Source organism: Schistocerca cancellata, chromosome 6 (genome assembly GCF_023864275.1).
Source record: "Schistocerca cancellata isolate TAMUIC-IGC-003103 chromosome 6, iqSchCanc2.1, whole genome shotgun sequence".
In the NCBI taxonomy this organism is placed as follows: domain Eukaryota; kingdom Metazoa; phylum Arthropoda; class Insecta; order Orthoptera; family Acrididae; genus Schistocerca; species Schistocerca cancellata.
This window is the reverse complement of record NC_064631.1, coordinates 710,728,363-710,743,831: the sequence shown is the minus strand read 5'-3', so window position 1 is coordinate 710,743,831 and position 15,469 is coordinate 710,728,363.

The window sequence follows — 15,469 nt, the reverse complement described above, 5'->3', positions numbered from 1 at the left end:
TTTACAGTACAGAAGCAAATCTCCTCCATAAAAGCATACATTTAAAACCGAATTCGTGTGTCGTTAGAGAAGCGTGATAAATATAAAATATAACGAAGAATATTATTCCTACTCAAAAGATAGTTTTCAATTTCTTGATTTCAGTTTGGCACTGAACACTGCGACTTCCCTAAATGTTTTAGGCTATGGATCGCATTGCCAGAGAAGGACTGGCATTACGTTTTCTTGTCACTTAGGAGTAAATCCTGCCTCACCTTTTAATGCGGACAAATGGAGCGCTGTAAAACTGCACTGAAGCTTTCAACAATGGAAAATTAAAAAGGTCGTGATGGGACGGCAATACGCACAGTGTGTCAGGGATAAACGCACAAATCGCGTAAAGGTCATGACTTTATACATCGCAAAGACAGTTCATAATCGTTTCCCAACCTGACACAAAAGCATACTGTTAAATGCTAATTCCCACAGGCAGAAGTAACATGCACGCGTACTCCCGACACACACTAGAACGATATGTTGAGAGTTATAAAGTCTTACAGACGATGAGAGTTGACTGTACATACTAGAGATGCGCTGAGTGTAATATACCGAAAATACCCACAATCTTTTCAGTTCAGAAGAAAACGATGGAAGATTAGGATTTAACGTTTCGATTCACAGTTCATGATAGACGGAGGGCATTCTCGGATTGGTGTAGGACGGTAAAGGAAATCAGCCGCACCCTTGCAAGGGGAAACCGTCCCGGCATTTTCCTTAGGCGATTCAACGAAGTCACGGAAAACCCTCATCTTATACACTCCTGGAAATGGAAAAAAGAACACATTGACACCGGTGTGTCAGACCCACCATACTTGCTCCGGACACTGCGAGAGGGCTGTACAAGCAATGATCACACGCACGGCACAGCGGACACACCAGGAATCGCGGTGTTGGCCGTCGAATGGCGCTAGCTGCGCAGCATTTGTGCAAGTTTGCCGTGGCATACGGAGCTCCATCGCAGTCTTTAACACTGGTAGCATGCCCCGACAGCGTGGACGTGAACCGTATGTGCAGTTGACGGACATTGAGCGTCGGCGTATAGTGGGCATGCGGGAGGCCGGGTGGACGTACCGCCGAATTGCTCAACACGTGGGGCGTGAGGTCTCCACAGTACATCGATGTTGTCGCCAGTGGTCGGCGGAAGGTGCACGTGCCCGTCGACCTGGGACCGGACCGCAGCGACGCACGGATGCACGCCAAGACCGTAGGATCCTACGCAGTGCCGTAGGGGACCGCACCGCCACTTCCCAGCAAATTAGGGACACTGTTGCTCCTGAGGTATCGGCGAGGACCATTCGCAACCGTCTCCATGAAGCTGGGCTACGGTCCCGCACACCGTTAGGCCGTCTTCCGCTCACGCCCCAACACCGTGCAGCCCGCCTCCAGTGGTGTCGCGACAGGCGTGAATGGAGGGACGAATGGAGACGTGTCGTCTTCAGCGATGAGAGTCGCTTCTGCCTTGGTGCCAATGATGGTCGTATGCGTGTTTGGCGCCGTGCAGGTGAGCGCCACAATCAGGACTGCATACGACCGAGGCACACAGGGCCAACACCCGGCATCATGGTGTGGGGAGCGATCTCCTACACTGGCCGTACACCACTGGTGATCGTCGAGGGGACACTGAATAGTGCACGGTACATCCAAACCGTCATCGAACCCATCGTTCTACCATTCCTAGACCGGCAAGGGAACTTGCTGTTCCAACAGGACAATGCACGTCCGCATGTATCCCGTGCCACCCAACGTGCTCTAGAAGGTGTAAGTCAACTACCCTGGCCAGCAAGATCTCCGGATCTGTCCCCCATTGAGCATGTTTGGGACTGGATGAAGCGTCGTCTCACGCGGTCTGCACGTCCAGCACGAACGCTGGTCCAACTGAGGCGCCAGGTGGAAATGGCATGGCAAGCCGTTCCACAGGACTACATCCAGCATCTCTACGATCGTCTCCATGGGAGAATAGCAGCCTGCATTGCTGCGAAAGGTGGATATACACTGTACTAGTGCCGACATTGTGCATGCTCTGTTGCCTGTGTCTATGTGCCTGTGGTTCTGTCAGTGTGATCATGTGATGTATCTGACCCCAGGAATGTGTCAATAAAGTTTCCCCTTCGTGGGACAATGAATTCACGGTGTTCTTATTTCAATTTCCAGGAGTGTAGATGACCGGACGGTTATTTGAACCGCCGCCTTCCCGAATACGATTACAGTGTCTTAGCAGCGCATTGTCTTGGGTGGTTTCAGTTCAGTGGAAAAATGGCGTGGTAGGAGATAAGGTAACAAAGAGTATTACTGAATATACGGCCCTAAAAGACCTGGCGGGTAAGTTAGTAGTGAGCACAAACGACTAATAAAAGTAGATCGTGCTACAAGCTGAACTGTGGGTCCGCTATTGTTTTGAAATAAAAATCCTTTACAGCAGCGTTAAAGTAACAAAATAGTGCCCTTATCCGAAATTCAATATTGTATTCACCATATGGCTGCTTTTTTAATTATTCGTGTTATGACGCTTTTCATCAAACGCGGTTGGAGGGCCCCTGGACAAGCTTCTTGGGTCTGACCCGTTTCTAACACGTTTATTTGTTTTGTGTCGATAAAATTCGGCATGACCAATCCTCCCTGCCTTCCTTCCTCCCTCCCTTCCGCTGCCCCTCCCCACTCTCTCTCACTCTCTTGGTCCTTCTGTATAGGAAATGCTTGAAACATACATCATTCTTCAAAGAGACGTAACATGTTTAGAAGAGATCCTGAATTACTTATGCAGAATTGGGCGACGCTATCAGAAGCTAAATGGTTCCATCCGTCGAGGGTGACAGGTACGTACGTGTCAGCCTTCTCCGGTTTGACACGTCATTTCCTCCGCCACGGAAGTGTTTCGTAATCATAGTAGCGAAATCACAGAGCTGATAACAGGAATTTTCAAAAGGATGATGTCCTATCTATAAGCCATTTATCGATGGTCGGCATACTTGCACACGTTTCACAGCGAGAGAGCAACTTTTATTTTGCTCCGACTTAAAAAGTTGCCGGACCAGTCTGACCGGAGGCCTTTAAGTTTTGGGACGAAAAAGCGGGTATGTAAATCTGAGTTTCAGCAGGCTGTAGGGTGCCCGCAGCTGGGTAGCTAATGTGATGATAAATAGCTGATAGCTTCTCACAACGAACAGTCTTCGATGTTGATAGATTCTCTTAAAATGAGATCTCGTCCCACAATGAGACAGTTCTGACTTGCTGCAGTAACTTCAGAACGATTTCTGCAAGGAGTGAATGACACGTGGCACCTTAAGAAGGCTTCTTTTCTTTCGTAAACCAACACAAACCGATCCGTATTTACTAGCTATGAGATGTCATAACCCATCTCAGTGTACCGGTGTTTTACGGTGTATTGCCCAGGAAGCAGATTCGTAGTTCACTTCGACCAGCAGGCCTCATTAGCAGCCGGAATTCTACTAGGCTTGTTTTCCTACAGTATATCGGCGGTGTGTCCTTCACCATCGGGAGGTACCCAAAAAATACCGAATTAAATATTGCTTTCATCCTCCGACGGGATTGCAAATGATGCTGGATTTCGTAAAGGAGACCAGGAATACGATCCCACGTCACTGTGGAGCGTCTACGTGTTTACTCTGCTTCTCACAATAAAGTGCCTGGCAGAGGGTTCAATGAACCACCTTCAAGCTGTCTCTCTACTGTTCCACTCTCGAACGGCACTCGGGAAAAACGAGCACTTACATTTTTCTGTGCAAGCCCTGATTTCTCTTATTTTATCGTGATGATCATTTCTCCCTATGTAGGTGGGTGCCAACAGAATGTTTTCGCAATCGGAGGAGAAAACTGGTGATGGAAATTTCATGAGAAGATCCCGTCGCAACGAAAAACGCCTTTGTTTTAATGATTGCCACTCCAATTCACGTATCATGCCTGTGACACTATCTCCCCTATTTCGCGATAATACAAAACGAGCTGCCCTTCTTTGTACTTTTTCGATGCCATCCGTCAGTCCCACCAGATGCGGATGCCACACCGCCCAGCAACACTCCAGAATAGGGCGGACAAGCGTGGTGTAAGCAGTCTCTTTAGTAGACCTGTTGCACCTTCCAAGTGTTCTGCCAATGAACCGCAGTCTTTGGTTTGCTCTACCCGCAATATTATTTATGTGATCGTTCCAATTTAGGTATTTGTAATTGTAATCCCTAAGTATTTAGTTGAATTTGCAGCCCTCAGATCTGTGCGACTTATCGCGTAACCGAAATTTAGCTGATTTCTTTTAGTACTCATGTGAATAACTTCACACTTTTCTTTATTCAGGGACAACTGCCACTTTTCGCACCATACAGATGTTGTTGTTGTTGTGGTCTTCAGTCCTGAGACAGGTTTGATGCAGCTCTCCATGCTACTCTATCCTGTGGAAGCTTCTTCATCTCCCAGTACCTACTGCAACCTACATCCTTCTGAATCTGCTTAGTGTATTCATCTCTTGGTCTCCTCCTATTATTTTTACCCTCCAAGCTACCCTCCAATACTAAATTGGTGATCCCTTGATGCCTCACAACATGTCCTACCAACCGATCCCTTCTTCTGGTCAAGTTGTGCCACAAACATCTCTTCTCCCCAATCCTATTCAATACTTCCTCATTAGTTATGTGATCTACCCATCTAATCTTCAGCATTCTTCTGTAGCACCAAATTTCAAAAGCTTCTATTCTCTTCTTGTCCAAACTATCTACCGTCCATGTTTCACTTCCATACATGGCTACACTCCATACAAATACTTTCAGAAATGACTTCCTGACACTTAAATCTATACTCGATGTTAACAAATTTCTCTTCTTCAGAAACGCTGCAGTAAAGCAGTAAAGCTGCATGCCCTCGGGAAAAATTACGGCCGTAGTTTCCCCTTGCTTTCAGCCGTTCGCAGTACCAGCACAGCAAGGCCGTTTTGGTTATTGTTACAAGGCCAGATCAGTCAATCATCCAGACTACTGAAAAGGCTGCTGCCCCTCTTCAGGAACCACGCGTTTGTCTGGCCTCTCATAGATATCCCTCCGTTGTGGTTGCACCTACGGTACGGCTATCTGTATCGCTGAGGCACACAAGCCTCCCCACCAACGGCAATGTCCATGGTTCATCATACAGATATCTTATCTAAATCATTTTGAAAGTCGTTTTGACCATCTGATGACTTTACAAGACGGTAAGTGGCAGCATCATCTGCAAACAATGTAAGACGTCTACTCAATTTGTCTCCTATGTCGTAAATATAGATCAGGAACAATAGAGGGCCTATAACACTTCCTTGGGGAACGTCGGATATTACTTCTGTTTTACTCGATGACTTTCCATCTGTTACTACGAACTGTGACCTTTATGACAGGAAACCATACTCTGGCGAGACGTGTGGCACTGTTAAAGACAGATGCCACACACGACTAGGTCAGCCAGAGAAAAACTTCTGTTGCTGAACCTTGTCACGATATGGAACATGGGATGAATTACAGAGCGGAAAAGATCCTCTTGTCGGCATCCACGTACAGGCACTCCCTCGTTAAAGAAGTAGTCGAAATAATTACAGCGAAAAGCTTAATAAACACAGACAAAGATTTTAAACTTAGCAAAGCTTGTGAACCAGCACTGGCGGCTCTGAGAAATCGTCGGACGCAGTAAAACTAATTCGGCTTAGGGACCACCGACAGGGAATCGAAGCGAGGACAGCTAAGCCAGGCATCAGCGCCTTGTTCACGCGCGATCGCTGGGGTCCACCGTTTGTGGACGGAATTTCCCGCGCCGCACATGCTCTGTCCGCTTCTTGGACAAGGACTATTGTTGCCATGACTTTGTAGCACCGCCTAAGGGGACCTGCGTTTCCTACCGAGGCAGTGTTGGCGAGTCACAAGAGCCAGACCAAGTCGTACTGGAAGGTGACCAGCAGCTGCCTCACGTCAGTAGCATGCAGTTCAGACAGTATGATATGATGCTCAGTCACAGAACCTTTCAAATTCAACAGTATGCCTATAATGTACATATACTACACAGTCAAAAGTAGCCCCAGAACCATGGAATGAGCGTAGGGAAGCAGCTGCGTGGATCCTGCATCGCCGCTCTTAGTGATGTCTTAAGGGTGGTGGTTTGCCGTTGCCCTCCAACGACCTGTTAAATGCGTATCTGTGACGTGTGGAGGAGAGCGGTGAGTGTTCGTTTAGTGGCGTGTTGTGTCTGCGTTGTTGTGGGCGAAGGGAAGGAACTGGGTTGAAACCCGTTGCCGGCATATAGCTTACTTCTCTGGAATAGCTGGAATAGCACCAAAGAGCCATCGTCCTTAATGTACCCATCCTGAGAACGCATCACCATCACCAATGTCGCGTGCCCTCAGTTCCTGAGGTACCGCGGAGAGGTATGGAATTTAACCCAGGGCACTGGTGGAAGGGCTGGTGACCAGGAACCTTGCGCCAAATACTGGCAGCTAAAGCTTTCAGCCGTCATGAGTCGAACCGCACAGGCGTGAGTTAGCGGCCTCGCCTACGGAGACGGCGCTGATTGTTTTTTATCTATGAAATAACTACGAGGCCTGCTTTCTTAAAAATACAATTAAGTTGCAGCAAAGCGATAACCAGCTTTAAAAATTGGCTAACCGTCCGTATTTCTACACGGATGGTTAACATTCATGTTTTTACACCGGCGTTGCGCAGGAACGAACCGCGACAGTAGTCTTTCTGACCGAATGGTCCCGGAGTTCGAATGAACATGGGAAACGAAGGACAGCCGGATAGGGATATGCTTCTTGCTTCTCACGAATAGGAATTAAGTGTTCCATCGATTGCAAGACCTCATTTGGTTCAAAACTAACGATGGAAACTTTTATCATGGGCTGCAAGCTATCATAAATTAATTTAAGAGAACCCAGTAGCTCATTACTATCCTTAACTGTGTGAAGAATTTATAATCGACTACAATGTAAGCGACTCTCCTCTCTATGATGCAAATTTCCCGCAGGTGGAGAAACTATTTGACGCCGACGACTTCCGCTCGGTCCCCTTTCCCAGCCAATTGAAACACATGCACCAGGGTACTAAGCAACACGAAATTATTGCTATAATAATAATAATAATTATTATTATTATTATAAAAACTTTTAGGTTCGCCGATGACATGGTAATTCTGTCAGAGACAGCAAAGGACTTGGAAGAGCAGTTGAACGGAATGGACAGTGTTTTGAAAGGAGGATACAAGATGAACATCAACAAAAGTAAAACGAGGATAATGGAATGTAGTCGAATCAAGTCGGATGATGCCGAGGGAATTAGATTAGGAAATGAGACACTTAAAGCAATAGGTGGGTTTTGCTACTTGGGGAGCAAAATAACTGATGATGGTCGAAGTAGAGAGGATATAAAATGTAGACTGGCAATGGCAAGGAAAGCGTTTCTAAATAAGAGAAATTTGTTAACATCGAGTGTAGATTTAAGTCTCAGGAAGTCGTTTCTGAAAGTATTTGTATGGAGTGTAGCCCTGTATAGAAGTGAAACATGGACGATAAATAGTTTGGACAAAAAGAGAATAGAAGCTTTCGAAATGTGGTGCTACAGAAGAATGCTGAAGATTAGATGGGTAGATCACATAACTTATCAGGAGGTATTGAATAGAATTGGGGAGAAGAGGAGTTTGTGGCACAGCTTGACTAGAAGAAGGGACCGGTTGGTAGGACATGTTCTGAGGCACCAAGGGATCACCAATTTAGAATTGGAAGGTAGAGTGGAGGGTAAAAATCGTAGAGGGAGACAAAGAGATGAATACACTAAGCAGATTCAGAAGGATGTAGGTTGAGGTAGGTACTGGGAGATGAAGAAGCTTGCACAGGATAGAGTAGCATGGAGAGCTGCATCAAACCAGTCTCAGGACTGAAGACCACAACAACAACACCATATGTTAGAGGCTAAAGCAGACAGCCTTTAGATACCTTGAGACATCCTTGCCACGAACTTCTGAGACAGATTAAAACACCGTAGCGCAGAAGTACGACCCGTATCTCTGCTTATCGCTCCCAATGATAACAGATGCTGTTGAACCTTGAAGCTGGGCGCTGGATATAATTTATTCCTCTAAATTCCTCAACGATTATCTTGTCATGTGCAAATGGCTACCGCCGACGGAAAAAGCGAATGTGGTAGACCTGAATCAAGAATTAAATATTGTACTCTGGAGCCCCAATCCGCACTACCTCATCATTCGTAGCAGTGAGACACATTTTAATGTCGCTTTCCTTGACTTCTGGGATGCATCTGATACAGTACCGTTCTGTCGTTCAGTGGAAAAAAAAAGAAAAAAGAAAATAGCCAACTTACCAAGTATTGGACCAGATTTTTCACTGAATTCAAGACTTCCTTGGAGATAGAACTCAACACGTGATAGGAACAAAATCGACAGACGTAAAGGTAATTTCAGGAGAATCCCAAGGAAGTGCGACAGGACCATTACTGTTTAAAGTGTAGGTAAATGATCTAGTGGATAACGTTGGAAGCTCGGTGAGGCTGTTTGCATATGATGCGGTTATCTGTAAGGAGGCAGCAACGCCTGAAGTCCGTAGCGAACTTCAGGAATACCTTCAGAGGACTAATGAATCATTCAGAGACTCGCAGTTGACCCGGAACGTAAATGAATATACACCACTGGCCATTAAAATTGCTACCCCACGAAGATGACGTGCTACAGACGCGAAATTTAACCGACAGCAAGAAGATGCTCGGATATGCAAATCATTAGCTTTTCAGAGCATTCACACAAGGTTGGCGCCGGTGGTGACACCTACAACGTGCTGACATGAGGAAAGTTTCCAACCGATTTCTCATACACAAACAGCAGTTGACCGGCGTTGCTTGGTGAAATGTTGTTGTGATGCCTCGTGTAAGGAGGAGAAATTCGTACCATAACCTTTCCGACTTTGATAAAGGTCGGATTGTAGCCTATCGCGATTGCAGTTCATCGTATCGCGACATTGCTGCTCGCGTTGGTCGAGATCCAATGACTGTTAGCAGAATATGGATTCGGTGGGTTCAGGAGGGTAATAAGGAACGCCGTGCTGGATCCCAACGGCCTCGTATCACTAGCAGTCGAGATGACAGGTATCTTATCCGCATGGCTGTAACAGATCGTGCAGCCACGTCTCGATCCCTGAGTCAACAGATGGGGACGTTTGCAAGACAACAACCATCTGCACGAACAGTTCGACGATGTTTGCAGCAGCATTGACTATCAGCTCGGAGACCATGGCTGCGGTTACCTTTGATGCTGCATCACAGACAGGAGCGCCTGCGATGGTGTACTCAACGACGAACCTGGGTGCACGAATGGCAAAACGTCATTTTTTTCGGATGAATCCAGGTTCTGTTTCAGCATCATGATGGTCGCATCCATGTCTGGCGACATTGCGATGAACTCACATTGGAAGCGTGTATTCGTCATCGCCATACTGGCGTATCACCCGGCGTGATGGTATGGGGTGCCATTGGTTCAAATGGTTCTGAGCACTATGGGAATTAACATCTATGGTCATCAGTCCACTAGAAATTAGAACTACTTAAACCAGACTAACCTAAGGACATCACACAACACCCAGTCATCACGAAGCAGAGAAAATCCCTGACCCCGCCGGGAATCGAACCCGGGAACCCGGGCGTGGGAAGCGAGAACGCTACCGCACGACCACGAGGGGGTGCCATTGGTTACACGTCTCGGTCACCTCTTGTTCGCATTGACGGCACTTTGAACAGTTGACGTTACATTTCAAATGTGTTACGACCCGTGGCTCTACCCTTCATTCGATACCTGCGAAACCCTACATTCCAGCAGGATAATGCACGACCGCATGTTCAGGTCCTGTACGGGCCTTTCTGGATACAGAAAATGTTCGACTGCCGCCCTGGCCAGCACATTCTCCAGATCTCTCACCAATTGAAAACGTCTGGTCAGTGGTGGCCGAGCAACTGGCTCGTCACAATACGCCAGTCACTACTCTCGATGAAATGTGGTATCGTGTTGAAGTTGCATGAGCAGCTGTACCTGAACACGCAATCCAAGCTCTGTTTGACTCAATGCCCAGGCGTATCAAGCCGTTATTACGGCCAGAGATGGTTGTTATGAGTACTGATTTCTCAGGATCTATGCCCCCAAATTGCGTGAAAATGTAATCACATGTCAGTTCTAGTATAATATATTTGTCCAATGAATACCCGTTTATCATCTGCATTTCTTCTTGGTGTAGCAGTTTTAATGACCAGTAGTGTAATATACCGCGCATACATGGCAGGCGTATTCCTACTGTGCATTTACACTATTAGTAACGACAAATACTGAAAACAGTAACGATCGTAAAATATCTAGGACTAACCATTCAGTGCGATTTTAAGTGTTATTACCACAGAAAACAAAAAGCAGATATGAGGCTGCTATTCGTAGGAAGGCAATGAAACGTAATTCGTCCACGAAAGAAGCAGCTTACAAAGCACTTGTTTGAGCGGTTCTTGAGTACTACTCATCAGTCTAGGACCGTGATTAGGTTGGTATTAACAGAAGATCCAAAGACGAGCGGCGAGTTTCGTCCCGGAAACGGTCAGTCGGCGTGAAAGCGTTACAGAGATGACCAACAGTGGCGGACTCTACAAGAGTGGCGTCGTGCATAATGGAGACGTTTGCTATTGATATTCCCAGAGAGAACGTTCCGGGAAGAGTCGGACAACATGTTACTTCCTCCCGCATGCGATCCTCAAATGGCCACAACGAGAAAATTCGAGAAGTTACAGCTAATTCCCAGGTTTATCGACAGTTACTCTTCCCACATGCCATTTGCGAATGTTTGCAGACTAGAGATGCAGATGCAGCTGTAGAAAATATCCGCAATACCGCGCGTTTATTTTTCTACACCTACATACACTCCTGGAAATGGAAAAAAGAACACATTGACACCGGTGTGTCAGACCCACCATACTTGCTCCGGACACTGCGAGAGGGCTGTACAAGCAATGATCACACGCACGGCACAGCGGACACACCAGGAACCGCGGTGTTGGCCGTCGAATGGCGCTAGCTGCGCAGCATTTGTGCACCGCCGCCGTCAGTGTCAGCCAGTTTGCCGTGGCATACGGAGCTCCATCGCAGTCTTTAACACTGGTAGCATGCCGCGACAGCGTGGACGTGAACCGTATGTGCAGTTTACGGACTTTGAGCGAGGGCGTATAGTGGGCATGCGGGAGGCCGGGTGGACGTACCGCCGAATTGCTCAACACGTGGAGCGTGAGGTCTCCACAGTACATCGATGTTGTCGCCAGTGGTCGGCGGAAGGTGCACGTGCCCGTCGACCTGGGACCGGACCGCAGCGACGCACGGATGCACGCCAAGACCGTAGGATCCTACGCAGTGCCGTAGGGGACCGCACCGCCACTTCCCAGCAAATTAGGGACACTGTTGCTCCTGGGGTATCGGCGAGGACCATTCGCAACCGTCTCCATGAAGCTGGGCTACGGTCCCGCACACCGTTAGGCCGTCTTCCGCTCACGCCCCAACATCGTGCAGCCCGCCTCCAGTGGTGTCGCAATAGGCGTGAATGGAGGGACGAATGGAGACGTGTCGTATTCAGCGATGAGAGTCGCTTCTGCCTTGGTGCCAATGATGGTCGTATGCGTGTTTGGCGCCGTGCAGGTGAGCGCCACAATCAGGACTGCATACGACCGAGGCACATAGGGCCAACACCCGGCATCATGGTGTGGGGAGCGATCTCCTACACTGGCCGTACACCACTGGTGATCGTCGAGGGGACACTGAATAGTGCGCGGTACATCCAAACCGTCATCGAACCCGTCGTTCTACCATTCCTAGACCGGCAAGGGAACTTGCTGTTCCAACAGGACAATGCACGTCCGCATGTATCCCGTGCCACCCAACGTGCTCTAGAAGGTGTAAGTCAACTACCCTGGCCAGCAAGATCTCCGGATCTGTCCCCCATTGAGCATGTTTGGGACTGGATGAAGCGTCGTCTCACGCGGTCTGCACGTCCAGCACGAACGCTGGTCCAACTGAGGCGCCAGGTGGAAATGGCATGGCAAGCCGTTCCACAGGACTACATCCAGCATCTCTACGATCGTCTCCATGGGAGAATAGCAGCCTGCATTGCTGCGAAAGGTGGATATACACTGTACTAGTGCCGACATTGTGCATGCTCTGTTGCCTGTGTCTATGTGCCTGTGGTTCTGTCAGTGTGATCATGTGATGTATCTGACCCCAGGAATGTGTCAATAAAGTTTCCCCTTCCTGGGACAATGAATTCACGGTGTTCTTATTGCAATTTCCAGGAGTGTATTTTCGCACTCGGAGGAGAAAATTGGTGAACGAAATTTCGTGCGAAGATCCCGCCTCAACGAGAAACGCTTTTGTTTTAATGGTGTCATCCAAAATCCTGTATCATATCCACGACACTATCTCCCCTATTTCGCGATAACACAAAACGTGCTGCTCTACTTGCAAGTTTCTCGATGTACTCCGTTAATCCTGTCTGCTAAGGATCCCAGACCACCCAGCAGTACTCCACAAGAGGACGGACAAGCGTATTGTAGGCAATCTCTTTAGTAGATCTGACACATTTTCTAAGTGTTCTGCCAATAAAACGTAGTCTTTGGTTTGCCTTCCCCTACAACATATTCCGTGTGTTCTTTCCACTTTAAAATGTTCGTAATTGTAATTCCTAAGTATTTAGTTGAATTTAGACTGATTAATCCTCTAACGGAAGTTTAACGTCCGTTTAGCACTCATGTGGATGACCTCACACTTTTCATTATTTCGGGTCAATGTCCAATTATCGCATCATTCAGATATCTTTTCTAAATCATTTTGCATTTTGTTTTGATCTTCTGATGTGTTTACTAGACTGTAAGCGACAGCATCACCTGCAAGTAACCTAAGGCTCCTGCTCAGATTGTCTCCTAAATCGTGTGCATAGATACCGAACTGCAGAGGACCTACAACAGTGCCTTAGGGAACTCCAAAAATCACTTCCGTTTTACTCCATGACTTTCAGTCAATTACTACGAACCGTGAACTTTCTGACAGGAAATCACGAGTTAAGTTACATAACTGAGACGATCCTCCTTAAGCACGCAATTTCGCTACATGCCGCTTGTGTGGTACTGTGTCCTTCCGAAATCAGCAGCTTGTTGAGTATCTTCGTAGATATACACACATCAAAAAACGTTTTGCATCACCACGGTTCCCAAAACTCCTGAAGATCCACATTGATTGACTGTGGATATTGTATCACAGACACAGTCCCTTTAAATATTGACATATGTCACTAAACCAGACCAAAGATGTGAGCAACCATGCGTGGGCAGCGCCTATTAAACGGAGGGGGTCAGACAGCCGATCAGTTCCTACCGCGGTTCGATAGCGTCCGCATTGTTACTTTGTGCCAGGAAGGGCTCTCAACAACCTAAGTGTCCAGGCGTCTCGGAGTGAACCAAAGCGATGTTGTTCGCACGTGGAGGACGTACAGAGAGACAGAAACTGTCGATGACATGCCTCGCTCAGGCCGCCCAAGGGCTACTACTGCAGTCGATAACCGCTACCTACGGATTATGGCTCGAAGGAATCCTGACAACAACGTCACCATGTTGAATAATGCTTTTCGTGCAGCCACAGGACGTCGTATTACGACACAAATTGTGCGCAATAGGCTGCATGATGCGCAACTTCACTCCCGACGTCCATGGCGAGGTCCAAATGGTTCAAATGGCTCTGAGCACTATGGGACTTAACATCTGAGGTCATCAGTCCTCTATAACTTAGAACTACTTAAATGTAAGTAACCTAAGGTCATCACACAGATCCATGTCCGAGGCAGGATTCGAACCTGCGACCGTAGCGGTCGCGCGGTTCCAGATTGGAGCGCCTAGAACCGCTCGGCCACAGGCGTAGTCCATCTTTGCAACCACGACACCGTGCAGAGCGGTACAGATGGGCCCAGCAACGTGCCAAATGGATCGCTCAGGATTAGCATCACGTTTTCTTCACCGATGAGTGTAGCATATGGCTTCAACCAGACGTTCGTCGGAGACGTATTTGGAGGCAACCGGGTCAGGCTGAACGCCATACACTGTCCAGTGACTGCAGCAAGGTGGAGGTTCCCTGCTTTTTTGGGGTGGCATTATGTAGGGCCGACGTACGCCGCTGGTGGTTATGGAAGGCGCCGTAACGGCTATACGATACGGGAATGCCATCCTCCGACCGGTAGTGGAACCGTATCGGCAGAATACTGGCGAGGTATTCGTCATCATGGACGACACTTTGTGATGCGCAACTTCACTCCCGACGTCCATGGCGAGGTCGAAATGGTTCAAATGGCTCTGAGCACTATGGGACTTATTATCTGAGGTCATCAGTCCCGTAGAACTTAGAACTACTAAGTAAATCTTGTGAACGACTTCCTACAGGATAACGACATCACTCGACTAGAGTGACCAGCATGTTCTCCAGACATGATTCGTATGGAACATGCCTGGGATATAATTGCGTAGGCTTCCGCGGCCAGAGTCAGTCGATATAAAAGTTTTCTGGGTATGGTACCGCGTCATAACGTAAAAAAAAAAGAAAAAGCCTGGGATAGATTGTTGAAGGGCTGTTCATGGACGACGTGACCTACCAACCACTCTGAGGGATCTACGCCGAATCGCCGTTGAGGAGTCGGACAATCTGGACCAACGGTGCCTTGATGAACTTGTGGATAGTATGCCACGACGAATACAGGCATGCATAGCTGTAAGAGGACGTACTACTGGGTATTAGAGGTACCAGTGTGTACAGCAATGTGCACTACCACCTCTGAAGGTCTCGCTGTATGGTAGTACAACATGAAATGTATGGTTTTCATGAGCAATAAAAAGGGCGGTAATGATGTTTATGTTGATCTCTATTCCAGTTTTCTGTACAGGTTCCGGAACCGAGGTGAAGCAAAACTTATTTTGATGTGTGTTGTAAGTAGGCTGTTTATGTTTTCTTATTGGCAACGTTACATAGCGTTCTGTATGAAAATCGCTGGCTGTGCTGTGTGCAGTCTGTGGCTAGTTTGCATTGTTGTCTGCCATTGTAGTGTTGGGCAGCTGGATGTGAACAGCGCGTAGCGTTGCGCAGTTGGAGGTGAGCCGCCAGCAGTGAGGGATGTGGGAAATGAGATGGCGGATTTTTGAGTACAGAATGGATGTCATGAACTGCTATATATATTATGACTATTAAGGTAAATACATTGTTTGTTCTCTATTAAAATGTTTCATTTGCTAACTATGCCTATCAGTAGTTAGTCCCTTCCGTAGTTTGAATCTTTTATTTAGCTGGCAGTAGTGGCACTCACTGTATTGCAGTAGTTCGAGGTAGTTCGAGTAACCAAGATTTTTGTGAG